The sequence below is a fragment of the Acomys russatus genome, chromosome 7 (genome assembly GCF_903995435.1).
Source record: "Acomys russatus chromosome 7, mAcoRus1.1, whole genome shotgun sequence".
Classification (NCBI taxonomy): Eukaryota; Metazoa; Chordata; class Mammalia; order Rodentia; family Muridae; genus Acomys; species Acomys russatus.
This window is the reverse complement of record NC_067143.1, coordinates 18586949-18599979: the sequence shown is the minus strand read 5'-3', so window position 1 is coordinate 18599979 and position 13031 is coordinate 18586949. Positions and strand designations below refer to the sequence as shown.

At 41.8% G+C, this 13031-nt stretch overlaps 1 protein-coding gene across 1 annotated transcript in view; it reads left to right on the top strand.

The window, feature by feature from the left end:
• Positions 1-13031, top strand: part of LOC127191534 (neuronal acetylcholine receptor subunit alpha-7) — a 115844-nt gene that overhangs the window by 39658 nt on the left and 63155 nt on the right. The window lies entirely within an intron of this gene.

Below are 13031 nucleotides of genomic sequence, written 5' to 3'. Positions count from 1 at the left end.
TTGGTTGTTTTTTTTTTTTGTTTGTTTGTTTATTGAGACAGGGTTTCTCTTTGTAGCCTTGGCTGTCCTGGAACTTGTAGACTAGGCTGGCCTCGAACTCACTGTGATCTGCCTGCCTCTGCCTCCTTGAGTGGGATCAAAGGTGTGTGCTACCATGTCTGGCTGTGAGCCTAGCCTTTAAGGGGCTAAGCCACCTCCAGGCCAGAGGGAAGTCCCCCATATCCTACCTGTTCATCCCTTTCCCCACTCTTGATCCCCACCGTTTACAACTTATAGCCTTTGCCTTTTTCAAACTTTCTTGTAACTGGAACTATGCACTGTAGCTTTTTCTCAGCTGGCTTCTTTCCCTTAGCAAAGTTATGTTTCTTCTGTATCTTTCGTGGCTTGATGCCTCATTCATTTTAATCCTAAATAATCCATTGTATATCAGAATTTGCTTATATCTATTCATCTGTTATAGAACTCCTTGGTTACATTCCAGTTTAGGTAATTATAAAACTTCCACAGACATTTGTATATAGGTTTTTGCATAGGTAAATGTTTTTGAGTAAATGCTTAAGAATTCAAGTGGTAGAACACTAGGATATATCCCCAAGAGAATGTTCAACTGCCTTTCCAAGTGGCTGTAGGGTATGAGGTAAATGAAGGGTCCTGTTGCTATGCATCCTCTCAGCCTTTCCTATGTGTCATCACTGTCCTCTCCCTCTTGTCGTTGTTGTTGTTTTGTTTTTGTTTATTTTTTGTTTTTTGGAAAAATCTCAGGTAGCCCTGGGTAGCCTTGAACTCAAGCTCAACTGTGTATTAGATGACCATTCCTATCTGATTTTCTTGTGTCTACCTCCCAACTGCTCCAGGACCACGGGATTGTCCTGCCACATCTGTATTATACTATGTTGGAGCTCCAGCTCTGGATTTGGTGTATGCTAGGCAAGGTGTCTCCCAACCCAGTTACACCACACACACATACTTTAAGCCCTTCCTGAGAGACCCTGGAACTTCTCGTTGCTATAACCTACCATGGTTACTGTTGATGCTGGAGCTAGGGTAGGGTATGGTGATATTGCAGGGGTGAGGGAAAGTGTCCTAGGTTAAATGTCAGCCTTTTTCTGGGCTCTCCTCTCTGAGTTGTGACCTTCATAGGCATCTCTTTGATGTAGCCTTCCTCCTCAACAGGACAGATCTGCTGTGGTGTTATGGAGGGGAGGAGTGGCAGACAAGGCTCTGTCAGGAACATAGGCTTTTCTTATTGGAAAGCTCTGGCGTCTGTTGCCAAAATTGCTTTTCACTTGCTTTTAGCAGCCATAGGGGAGTCTTGCACATCTACCAAGGGAACATGGTACAGTTCCTAGAGATAAAAGCTGTATCCAGTGTCTATGGTCAACAAGTCCTTATTTTTTGTTCAATTTTACAGTAATTATCAAATTTCTATTTAAGCTTTGCTGCAAGTTTAGGACTCTAGGCGATGCTTTCGTATTTGCTGACATGCAGATTTCTGTGTCGCACTTTATCCTGCAACCTTGTGCCTCCTGTATCTTGAGAAAAGCCATTGATTTTTTAAAGTCTGTTTGGTGTTTTTCTTTTTAGTATAGGAGTGATTGATGTTAAACTTGTATGCTGGGACAGGGAAAATGTACTTTATTAGATTTTAATTGATTCATTTCCTTTTGAGGGTATTGTACTACCTCCATCTGAGGGTTAATTGGAAACTCTCAGCTCTACTTTTTTGATGTCTCTTCCACCGTGTGTGTGTGTGTGTGTGTGTGTGTGACATTGAATCTTTCCAGGCTCTCTGTTTAGCATGTTTATCATATTATTATTTATAGGAAGTCATTATATTGCATTGTCTTGCAGTTACTGATTATCATTTCTACTTTTCCTAATCTGTTGTCAAATTTCTCTATTAAGGTTTTCTATTGGTGTGATAAAATACTATGAGACCAGAAACAACACGGGGAGGAAAAGGTTTAACTCAGCTCATAGTTCTCAGGTTCCATCACAGATGGGAGTCAGGGCAAGAGCTCACTGCAGAAACTGAAGTAGAGGCTGTGGAGAAATGCTGTTTACTGGCTTCCTTCTTCCTTAGAGCACCCAGGACCACTTGCCCAGCAGTAACACAGTGACCTACACTACAGGCTTGCCTACAGGCGTATCCTACAGAGGCATTGTCTCAGTTGAATTTCCCTCTACTCAAATGAGTCTTGCTTGTTTCAAGTTGACATAAAAATGACTAGCACATCCATTGGGTTTTTACTTCAGCTACTAAATTTCTCATGTTGAAATTTTTTTTCAAGTATTCCCTTTCCTTTGCATATCTTATTCTTTTATATTTTTATATCTTAAAGCATTTAGTTGTATTATAATTATTCAGTGGTACTCTTACCTGCTTCTCTAATCTGAATTTGGGGAGGTGTGCTTTATCGATTTTGTAGTCTCTCCTGAAGAACATTTCCTGTCATCCTGATAAGCTTTTATGAGTTTTTTGGAATTCTTCCTTCCTGACTGGATTTTTTATTTTTATTTTTTTAAAGTCTCTTGATCAAATCCTGCAGACCAGCTTCAAGAAGAGAGAAGAGAAAGTCTTGGTCGTTCCTCGGTAGGGAGAATTGAGCAGGAGGTGAACAGCTGGCCAAAGCAGCCAGCTATATTGGTAAACAACTAACTGTAGGAGGAACTAGGTGTTGAGGAGAGATTGAAGAATAGAGGAGAAAGGAAATACTGAGACCCAGGTATACATTGTGGTACAAAATGAAAGGCTTCTATCTCAGGAGAACTTTGTTTTTCTTCTGTTGCTTTCTACTCCATGGGCCAACCCCAGTACTTTATTTAAATTGAAATTCAGTTTTTTCTTTACAGATTACATCATGATTTTCTCATTTTTACAATAAATAGAGCCTTTAAAAATCAACAGAGCAAGAAAACAATCTAACAGAGAAATGCAAACAGCTCTGTATAATCTACAAGAAAGCATACAGCAAAGTTAATCAACATCCAAGCAATGATCAGCATGACCTGATTATTATTTCTTAAAGAATACTCAGGAAAATTTAATCATAATTTCCCCGGGTTAAAGCCATGTATTTACATGATTATCATAGCAGCGTAGCTTGAAACTAAATGTCTTAACACAGAAAAAACTTGTCTTACTTCCATACCCAAACCAATAGGTGTGCTGTCCAAACCTAGGCTAACTGCCAAGGGGCCCTCTATTGTAAAATATCTGTAAAGCATGATGTTCTAAGCCTACCTTCTATTACTTTCAAAGCAGATTCTAAAGAAACAAGTTGTACTTTTCTCCACCTAACAATATCTAACCAAGTACTGTTATGTCAAAGTCCTAACTTTCTTTCAAGCACTTTCTCCTTGAGTGCTCACTGTCAGAGCCAAGACTCTCTCCTTGTCTCAAGATTTTGGCTAGATGCCTTCTTCCAACATTCTCTGTGGGAAAAAGTTTTCCAGTCTGAATTTCATTAGGGCTAAGAAATAGAGAGAAAGGCAGTTTTAAGAGAAAAAGTGATTTCAATGTAGTTTTTAGGCAAAATTGCACCTGGACCATTTGTAATATTTAAGGGCAGTGGTGATCAGCTGGAGATTTTTGTAATTTTGTCAAGCAAAGCCTCAACAGTTGTTCTGGATGTCTAGAGATCATGCTGGACAGTCGGAGGTCTTTGGAACTTTGTCAAGAAAAGCCCCTTCGACTTGTCCTCATGTCTGTGACAATCAAAACAAATATATATATATCTTAAATATATTATATTTATGTTTCTAGGCATAGTTGCCTTTTATTTATTCTTCTATTCTTATGTTTGGTAATTTGTTGATTCTGTTGGTGTTTCATAGCTTTAGTAATCTTAGAGCTACTGGCATGCTCCTTCCATGCCTTGCAGAGTTCTTGGGTACTAAGGACTGTTGAACTCTCCAGCAGAAGGGAGACCATATTATTAGGAGGATGAGAGTCCATTCTGTTGCTTGCTTTGTGCCCAGGCTGAAATTGATAAACTTTGTTTTTGTTCTCCCAGTGGGTTCCTCTGAGGATGCATGTGGAGTGGAGGTTTGGTGAAGAGGCTTGTTTTTTCTTTCACAGAGGCACCTCCAAGTTACCCCTGGCTTTGCCTGGCCTGTGGCTCCTCTGCTTCCTCAGTCCACCACCATTGTGTCAGTTCACAAGTTCACACACCTGCAAAACTCTTTATCACATTTTTCTTAAGTTGGTTGTTGAGATTTCTGTTTTGTTTCTTTCTAATGAGCTTAGATTTGCTTTCAAGTCATTTGATCTTTATCTCCTTGGTAGATGCTGTGGAGCAGGGCTGTTGGTGTTTAGCTTATGGAGCCTGCTGTTTTGCTGGACTCTGAGCAGATGCTCTGTTTACCATCTTGGACCACTCCACTCCCCTCCAGGTGCTGTGCTTTCTGAGCCAACCCAGAGTGGCTTCTTGGTTTCACTTCTGTCTCAGGCTTCTTGCCTAATTGTCTTAGTCTCTGTTCTCCATCTACACAAACTGTGATTACCTCATGCCAGTAACTCAATTTTTAGCTGTCTGTTTTGTCCCTTTCTGTTTCTTACTTATTAACCATGTAATAGTATTATTTGGGCTCTCCGATTGTTTATTTAGGTCTGCGGATTTCCCTCTCATTTCTTTTCATTATCTTGTTACCTTGACTTTTAAATCATGTTTAATGTAATCCATGACATTACTGAGTTTTATAATAAGAACCGAGAAGCATGCTATTGGGCCTTTTCTAGATTGTTTATTTTCCAGGCTTTTTTTTTAGTTGTAACTGACTGTTTGCCTTCCTTTTCATATTGAGGCTATAAGAAGACTATATAATAATATACAAATTTTTATTAACCACATTTATATAAATACATAGTTATAGTGAATGTATAGATATATAATTATGTTAATCATATTAAAATAATATAATATGTTTATATAAACAATATATAATAATATATAATGATTCACTTTCCAAGGGTCATTTATTATCACTTCACTTCTTCAATCATAATCATGCTATGTTCATGAAAGTATTGCTTATTCTCATTTTTAATTTTTAAAATTGTTTTAATTCTCTCATGCTTTATGCCTGTTTCATAAAATTAAATATAATATAATAGAAAAGTAACTTTATTTTTAATGCTATTATAGCCATAACTTCTTTTTCTTGTCATTCTTTTTTTAATTTGTGCCTTAATTCATGTTTACTTGGTTTATTAAACCAATGAAGATGTATTAGTTGTAGAGATATTAAATATCAAATATTAAAAGGCAAGAGAAGTTGCTGCTTTTTAAGTCTTGCCTCTTAGAGGAAGGGGAATGGCCTGGGACTGGGCAGTGGACACTGAGGTGGAGTGAGAGGGAGTAAGATCTGATGTGGCATTGAGCACTAGGCTGACTTTAGATAGAGCGCTGTGCATAGCAGAAAGGTACAAGTAAGGCATTCATAGGTTTTCAGTGAGAAGAAATCATAAAAGCTTGAAGGTATCTTTAATGTGACTTAAACATTACATGATATATGTATACCTAATATAGTAAAACATCATGATCATCCCGTACGTATGTGTGATTTTTATGTTTTTCCAATGTTATCAATTAAAAGTAAATTTAATCCTGGTCTCATAATCTTTGTCTAATAATGATTGTTTTCCCCTGTGATACCAGCTACTAAGACAACGTGGCAGGATTATAAGTTCAAGACCTGTCTGGGCTAAGGAGTAGGGGCTCAACTTAGTGAGACTTGGTCTCAACATAAGTTTTAAACAAGAGGACTGATGACAGAACTAGAAGTTAGAGCATGTGTTAATAAGAGGGAGGCCCTGAGTTCAACCCCAGTCTGCTTAGTAAATAAAGTTTGAAAAATACTGAATAAATGGATAGATAAATTCTGTTCCGAACTTCCATGCAGACACTTCATTGTTTTCCCGTTTTTCTTATTTTATTTTTTGTCTGTCAGGATTTCTTCCTCTCAGATGTCAGATCTCTGATGGATCACATGACAGTGAGCTTTTGAGAAAAGCTTGCCTCATAGGGATGCTGTCCAAATCTCTGTATCTAAGGCCTCTGGTATGGGTGCAAGGATTGTCTGACCCACTTACAGATCTTTGCTTTCCACTTGTTATGTATCTGTCTTTGTTGCGAACAGTGCAGAGATGTCCAGTGCTGGTTGAGAAAGGATGACTGTGTAAGCATTGAAATATACAAATCCTTGCTCCCCCTTTGAGCTGCCTGAGATCTACCTCTCTCTCTCCTGTCTTCCACCCCCACTGCCCTCAGCTTTGCTAAATCCAAGGCTGTTCTCCTTTCTGTTAGGTACAGCTCCCACAGTCTTCCTGCCAGGTTTCATTCCTTGTGGGAGAAAGGAAATGCCTTTGCTTAAGGGAAGGGGCCTGTGGAAGCATTTGGAAATGCACCCTTGGATTCAGCTAACTTCTGAGAAGGGCATCTTTGGGGATTCCGGCAACAAAGTGGCAGCGATTTCTTTGGTTCTGTGTCTTGTTCCATTTCAGTGTGGTGAGTGAGACTCACAGTTGGGGGAAATGACAGTCCATTGTCAATGCCTGGCTCAAGGACCGAAGCTCAGGAGACACCTGCCTCTGTGTATTTGCAATTATCCAGCCAGACTGGCCAGGTTTCCAGTTTGCTTTCCTGTGGTTTCCCTGGGGGAGGAGGGAAGGGGGACGAGATGATGTCAGCAAGGAATTGAACACTGGTCACTAGGGAAAGGCAAAAAAAAAAATCTCTGTTATAGTCTGCTTTGATTTTTAAAAAATCCCTTAAGCCTTTTCTTCTGCATCACTCCTAAAAAACAGTACTTCTAAGTGATTCTCAATTGGCTCTGGTAGTTAAAAATAGAATCAAAGAATTCAGAGTTACTCCAGAAACTTACTGCAATAGCTTCTCAGTGGCTGCCTCTGCCTCAGTGGAGATTGTGTTGGCTTTTGAGCGTCCATATCTCCTGGTTCCAGGTTAAAGACTCCAGAGTAATTACTTTTTACCTCTCAGGAAACGTGTACACATCTGCAGGGTTTCCACTGGAGAAGAGCCGTGGTGAAACTCCACCATGGTGAAGACTTGAGTATAAAGAGCCCCTCTTTGTCACCGACCTGTGGAGAGCCCTTTTGTTCTAGATACTTTGGGTGACTTACTGACTTCTTGTCATTGCTAGGTTTGCAAGTAAGGAAACCGTCATGAAAAAGTTCACCGGCCACCTGAGTCCTCACAGGCACTGTGTGGAAGAGCCTAGGTCTGTCTGTGGTATCCAAACTTTTCACTTTATTCCTGAGACAGGGACCTTGCACACAGTCTTAAACTGAGAGTGAGGAAGGAGCCTCCTTTGTACTGAGTAGGGCCTGGCCCCTAGGGTGGGAAGCAGGAGTGTGGGGAGGGCCAGGCCTGTTGCGGTGGACTTCAGTCTTTGATGCACAGGGCTTCTTTACTCTCTTAAAGGTTCAGAGGGTCCCCAGGTTTTAAGTGTGTGTCTGACAGCCTTGAGTATTTACCAGGTTTTAAATATATGCAAAAAAGTTATGTAAAGTCTATAATGATACCCCTATTGGGTTAAATGTTATTTCCTGGAAAATGACTGTACTTTTCCGAAACATTATACTTTGAGTGAGAAGAGCTACTATTTTATAGTTTTGCAGACCTTTCCTTAGCAGTTTGTTTAGTAGGTGCCTCTCAGCATGAGTCTACTTTCAGCCTCAGACCAATCAGTCTGCTGTGGCCTGTCGCCTCCATAGAACTGTCCGTTACTCACAAGCAGGGGAAGGGGGAAGAGAAAAGTAACATGTTGTGGTTATAAAGAGTTTTAACCTAACTGAGCCTCTAAAGCAGTGGTTCTCAACCTGTGGGTCACATTTCAGATCTCCTGCATATCAGATATTTATATTACGATTCAGAACAGTAGAAAATTTACAGTTATGAAGTGGCAGCCAAATACTTTTATCATTGGGCTTACCACAGCCTGAGGAACGGTATGAAGGGGTCGCAGCATTAGGAAGTTTGAGAACCACTGCTCTGAAGGCATCCCAGATTGCTCCCTGAGGCTTTCTGTCTGGAACGGTTAGCAAGTGTCAACTAAGAGCATTTCTTTGTTATTTATAATCATTGTGTTCACTATGACAACATGAAGTCAGGAAGGCATTTTAGTTCAGAACACACATATGTAGTCGAACAGATACAAGAGTTGGATCTCAGCTTTTATGATTCTTTAAAGAGGGTCTTAAATCTGTAGGCCAAGGGGCTTTCAAACTTTTGATCATTTTGTGTGGATTTACAGAGTGTGGGATTATCAGTGTGTGCAGCTCATCTTCTGCCTTTAACTGTGTGATCCAAGGCCAGAGGTTTGCTTACTTTGTTTCCCAGTTTACACACGTACACATAACCTTCTTTTAATCCTATAAAAGCATCCAAACCAAACAGACATAGAAAGTGAAATTTGGGGGCCCACCTGCACATTATGGATTAATCAAAATAATAATTAGCTTTGTTGCCTTGTCCCAGGTAAAACACAGTTGAAAATAGATAAAAATAAGACATGTTTGTTACAAATTATAAAAGTACTCACCAAATGTGAACTTGTATCTTTTTTTTGCAAACAAGACTTTAGACAGGGTTGATATATGGCTTTTCCCAGAATCTTGTGAAATACTGTTGAGTACATCTCCCCATAACTCCGGAAAGAGTGATGTCTATAGAAATGTGAGGCTGCACAGTGGGCCCCATCGGAACAGTTACACTGCACTTAGATGCACCATAATTTCAAAACATTGATTTTCAAAATATGTCACACAAATCAAAGGGTGCACTTTTCTCATGTGCTCAGGTTAAAGCAGAATGATGGAAGTGGGAACTCATCCTGCTGAGGAGCTCATGCTGGCCTGTAACCTGCCTCCAATGTCTTGCGGGAGGGCTTGATCAGGTGACAGCTATGCTGTGACAACTGCTAGCACTGAGTGACATCTCAGAGACTCAGTGGCACTGATTCTCACCGGCTTTAGGTGGCCTCTGTAGCAGTTGTTACTGTTATTTCCTGAAAGAGAATCCAGAAACCCTGAGTGGTGGACCTAGGTGGGAGCTGAGATAGACTTCACCCCTCTGTGTTGCCCAGCCTCTCATGGCAGTCAGAGCCAGGTGGTAACTCAAAGAAAAGTATCCATGAATCTGAAGTGTCACCAGATCCACTTCTCCAGTATCTTGATCTCAGACATCCAACCTCCAAACTGAGAAACAAATACTTGTTGGCTTCATGGCTTATGATGCTTTTGAAATCCATATTTCAGTTTTTAGCAGTATTTGTGCTTCTTGATTTTTGTTTTATTATATGTTGCTTTATTTTTGAGACAGGGTCTTGTATAAATCGGGCCAGCTTCAAATTTGCTACATAATTATCATCTTGAACTCTTGAATCTCATGCTTCTACCTGCCAAGTTCTGGGGTTATAATTACATACCACTTTGGCTGACTTATAGTATTTGTTCTCATAGACCTAGACCCAGAGCCTGTGTTGCTTGTGAGGTACCTGTGGCATGCTGTTTTCAGAGTAATACACACACCCTTAACCAGGTATGAAATAGCATCCTTCTCTTCTGAAAGAATCCCAGCGTGTGGCCAGGCTGGTGCCCAGGCTGTTGAGGGAAGAAAATTGGATACTGCATCCACTGATACAGTGAATAAACTCATATGCTCCATGGAAGGCTGGCAGGTTGGTGTCTGTGGAGCATGCTTACAGGGAGAAGAAGGCATGAGGAACCGGCTCTCATCCCTATGTACATCCTGGCACTGTGAATGGCATCTGTGAGGGTCTTGCCCTGCCTGAACATCCTTTTGCTGGAGGCCAGAGGAACATGGAATGCCATCTGCAGAGTCTCAAAACACAGAAGCCTAGTCCCTTCCTCTTCCCTCTGGCAACCATGGAAATGTGCAACCTTGAGGCAAGGAAGTGAATTCAGGATTGGTGGCAAACCGGGGGCCTGCTGTGTACACTCTGAGTCAAGAAGCAGGGTAGGTGGGCTAGGTTTGAGCAAAACTGGGGAACAGTGGCCAGGCCAAAGACACTACTTTGGTCCTGCTTTTTAAGTAATATTTTTCAGGGAGAGGAGATGGGTTTACCTGTAGGCAGCTCATGGCCTTGCAGAAGACATATTTCTACAGACTCACTTATGCTGCCTTCCTACAAGAACCCTTTGAGGTTGGGATTGAGGCTAGCTCAGAACACCATTTTATAGGAGGCTGAGGTCTGCTTACGTTGTACCTCGTGTGGTCAGGTGAGGAAGGCTTGCACACAGAGTCACCTGTATGATGCTGTGGCAGGCAAGACCTACAGCCACCTGACACCCGATCTCTGGAAAGAAACTGTGTTCACCAAGTCTCCTTATCAGGAATTCACTGATCATCTTGTGCAAACCCACACCAGAGTGTCTGTTCAGAGGACCCACGCTCCAGCTGTGGCTACCACATAAGGGTTTTTACAAGAAAAATAAAGTTAGCTAATTCTCTAGAGAGAGAGAGAGAGAGAGAGAGAGAGAGAGAGAGAGAGAGAGAGAGAGAGAGAGAGAGAGAGAGAGAGAGAGAGAGAGAGGAATATGAGATATGAGGCTGGATAAAATCCACCTTGCACTAACTTCTCTAAAGGGCCCTGTTTTTTTTTTTTCTTGTAGAGAGTCATTATGCACAGGTGTGTCAGTATTACACAGGAGACCCAAATCCCACCTCATCTTATGTTCCAGGAGCAACTCAGGAGCAACGATAACTGACAGCTGTGCGTTCACTTCATTGTGATGACTGTAGTGGGAGCACTCCACGAATATTTGTTAAAGGGATGCAAACTTGGCTGGACCACAACTTGTAGAAAAGACTTGTGGGGGGCACTATGCGCTTGTGGGTTGATTCTCTGTGTAGTGCACTGGACATCTTTGTAGGCAGAAAGCCCCTGTGGAAGCAAACTGGCAGACTGTATGTGTATGGGCATGCACACATGTGCCTGTGCGGGCAGGAGGTTGCCTACTGTGATGGGAAGGTCAGGGGGACCTTGCCTCCTGACCAATGATGACAGGAGAAGAGGAGATCCAAGTGGAGAGTGGCAGCATCCTACCTGGTCCTGGGATTCCTTTGCAGCCTGGCATGGACCTCTTTGTCTGGCATTGCTGTGCTGCCAGGTGGTGGCTGGCTGCTGCTTCTTGATTACAGTTTGAAGCACTGTGCTGTGGTCCCATGCTGCTACACAGCAAGGAAATCCAGTGTCACTCTAATGAGGTTTCTGTCCAGACTCTGGAAAGAAGAAAGGCTTTTAATTAGATTGGTAGTAATTGAGCTCCCAAACCACAGAAGCCTCTCTTGGGAGAGGCAGGCACAAATGCAATTAAAAGAATGAAAAGCACCTGAATGGAATGCTCCCTAACTCTATGTCCATTAGTAACAACAGCTGCCTAATAACTTGCAGCAACAGATACACATCCTAAAGAACGTAGCACTGCTTCCCAATAGTGTTGAGGATTGATCAGGAATGTGAGGATCATTGCCGTGACTGAAGTGTATTTAGCTCTATCAGGCACATTTACTCAGCCTAAAGCATGGGGCATGTTGACCTGCGATGGTTTACTACTGAGCACTGTGGCACATTTTAGTTTAGAAAAGTAGATGTATTTCTTGCTTTGCTCAAACTTCTGTGTCTTTTGGACTGCAGCCCTGGCGTGGGATACCCTGGTGCTTTGTCCCAGGTCCATCCACAGACAGCCAAGTCTTCTGGTGACTCAGACTTACCCATCACACACACTTTCATAGGTATCCACTGGATAAGCATCTGCACACAGGGGCATTGATGTATCAAACTCTTGCTGCTAATTCCTTAGTAGCAGCTACATTGTAATTTCCATAAGGGTTAGTGTGCACTCCTAGCCACCCAGTGCACCCTGGAAGTTGCCCTGTGCTTTTATGCCAGGGATCAGTTCTTGGGTGTGTGTTTGTTCTTGAACCAAGCTAGGCAGTTCCTGATACAAGAATTAAAAGTGTGCACTTCTGGGCAGGGCTTCATCAAAACTTTCCCCAGAGGGTATTGGTTGCTAGTTTTCAGGTTCCTTTACATTGGAATTGACTGCCAGCATTCTCAGTATAACTTGTCTCCTTACATAGTTTTAATTGAAATTTTTTCTTTTTTTTAATTTTTAAATTTTATTTTATTAATTTATTCTTATTACATCTCAGTGGTTATCTCATCCCTTGTATCCTCCCATTCCTCCCTCCCTCCCATTTTCCCCTTACTCCCCTCCCCTATGACTGTGACTAAGGGGGACTTCCTCCCCCTTTATATGCTCATAGAGACTTGAAATTTTTTTCTTATGTGTTAATGTTGTTTTGTTTGCATGTGTGTATGTGTACCACTTGTGTGCCAGGTAGCCAGGGAGGGCAGAAGAGGGCATTGGATCCCATGCAACTAGAGTTACAGATGGTTGTAAGCTGCCTTATGGGTCCTGGGAATTGAACCTGAGTCTATCAGAAGAGCAGCCAGTGCTCTTAACCACCACCGAATGTACTGGGACTTGCACTTATGTTCTGCTGACACAGCTGGGTGTGGCCAGCTAATAAAAGGGAGCCATTGGCATGTCAGTTGGAAATACCTCGTTTGATGCGATTCCTTTAGATGTTATGCTAGTCAGCTTTCTGGCACTAGAATAAACACCTTGGATAATTTACATATGAAGAGAAAAGGGTTAGCTTGCTGTTTTTGAGGTCCCAGTCTGTAAGTAGTTGCTACCATTGCTTTTGGCTTGTAGTAAGGCAGCACATCATGGTGGAAGCCTATGGCAGAGGAAAACTGCTCACTCATGACCAGGAAAGGAAAGAGGAAAAAGGGGCTGGCATCTTAAAGCATCTAGAAAGTGCATGCTCCACTTCATCCAAGAACCTCCTGGTGAACTCATCTTGTACTACCATCTCCCAGTAATGCCAAGGTGGAGATAGTGCCTTTAGCATGTGGGCTTTCAAGGAAGACTTAAGACACAAGACCCAAATCTATGAGACGCCCAGTGTCTGAAC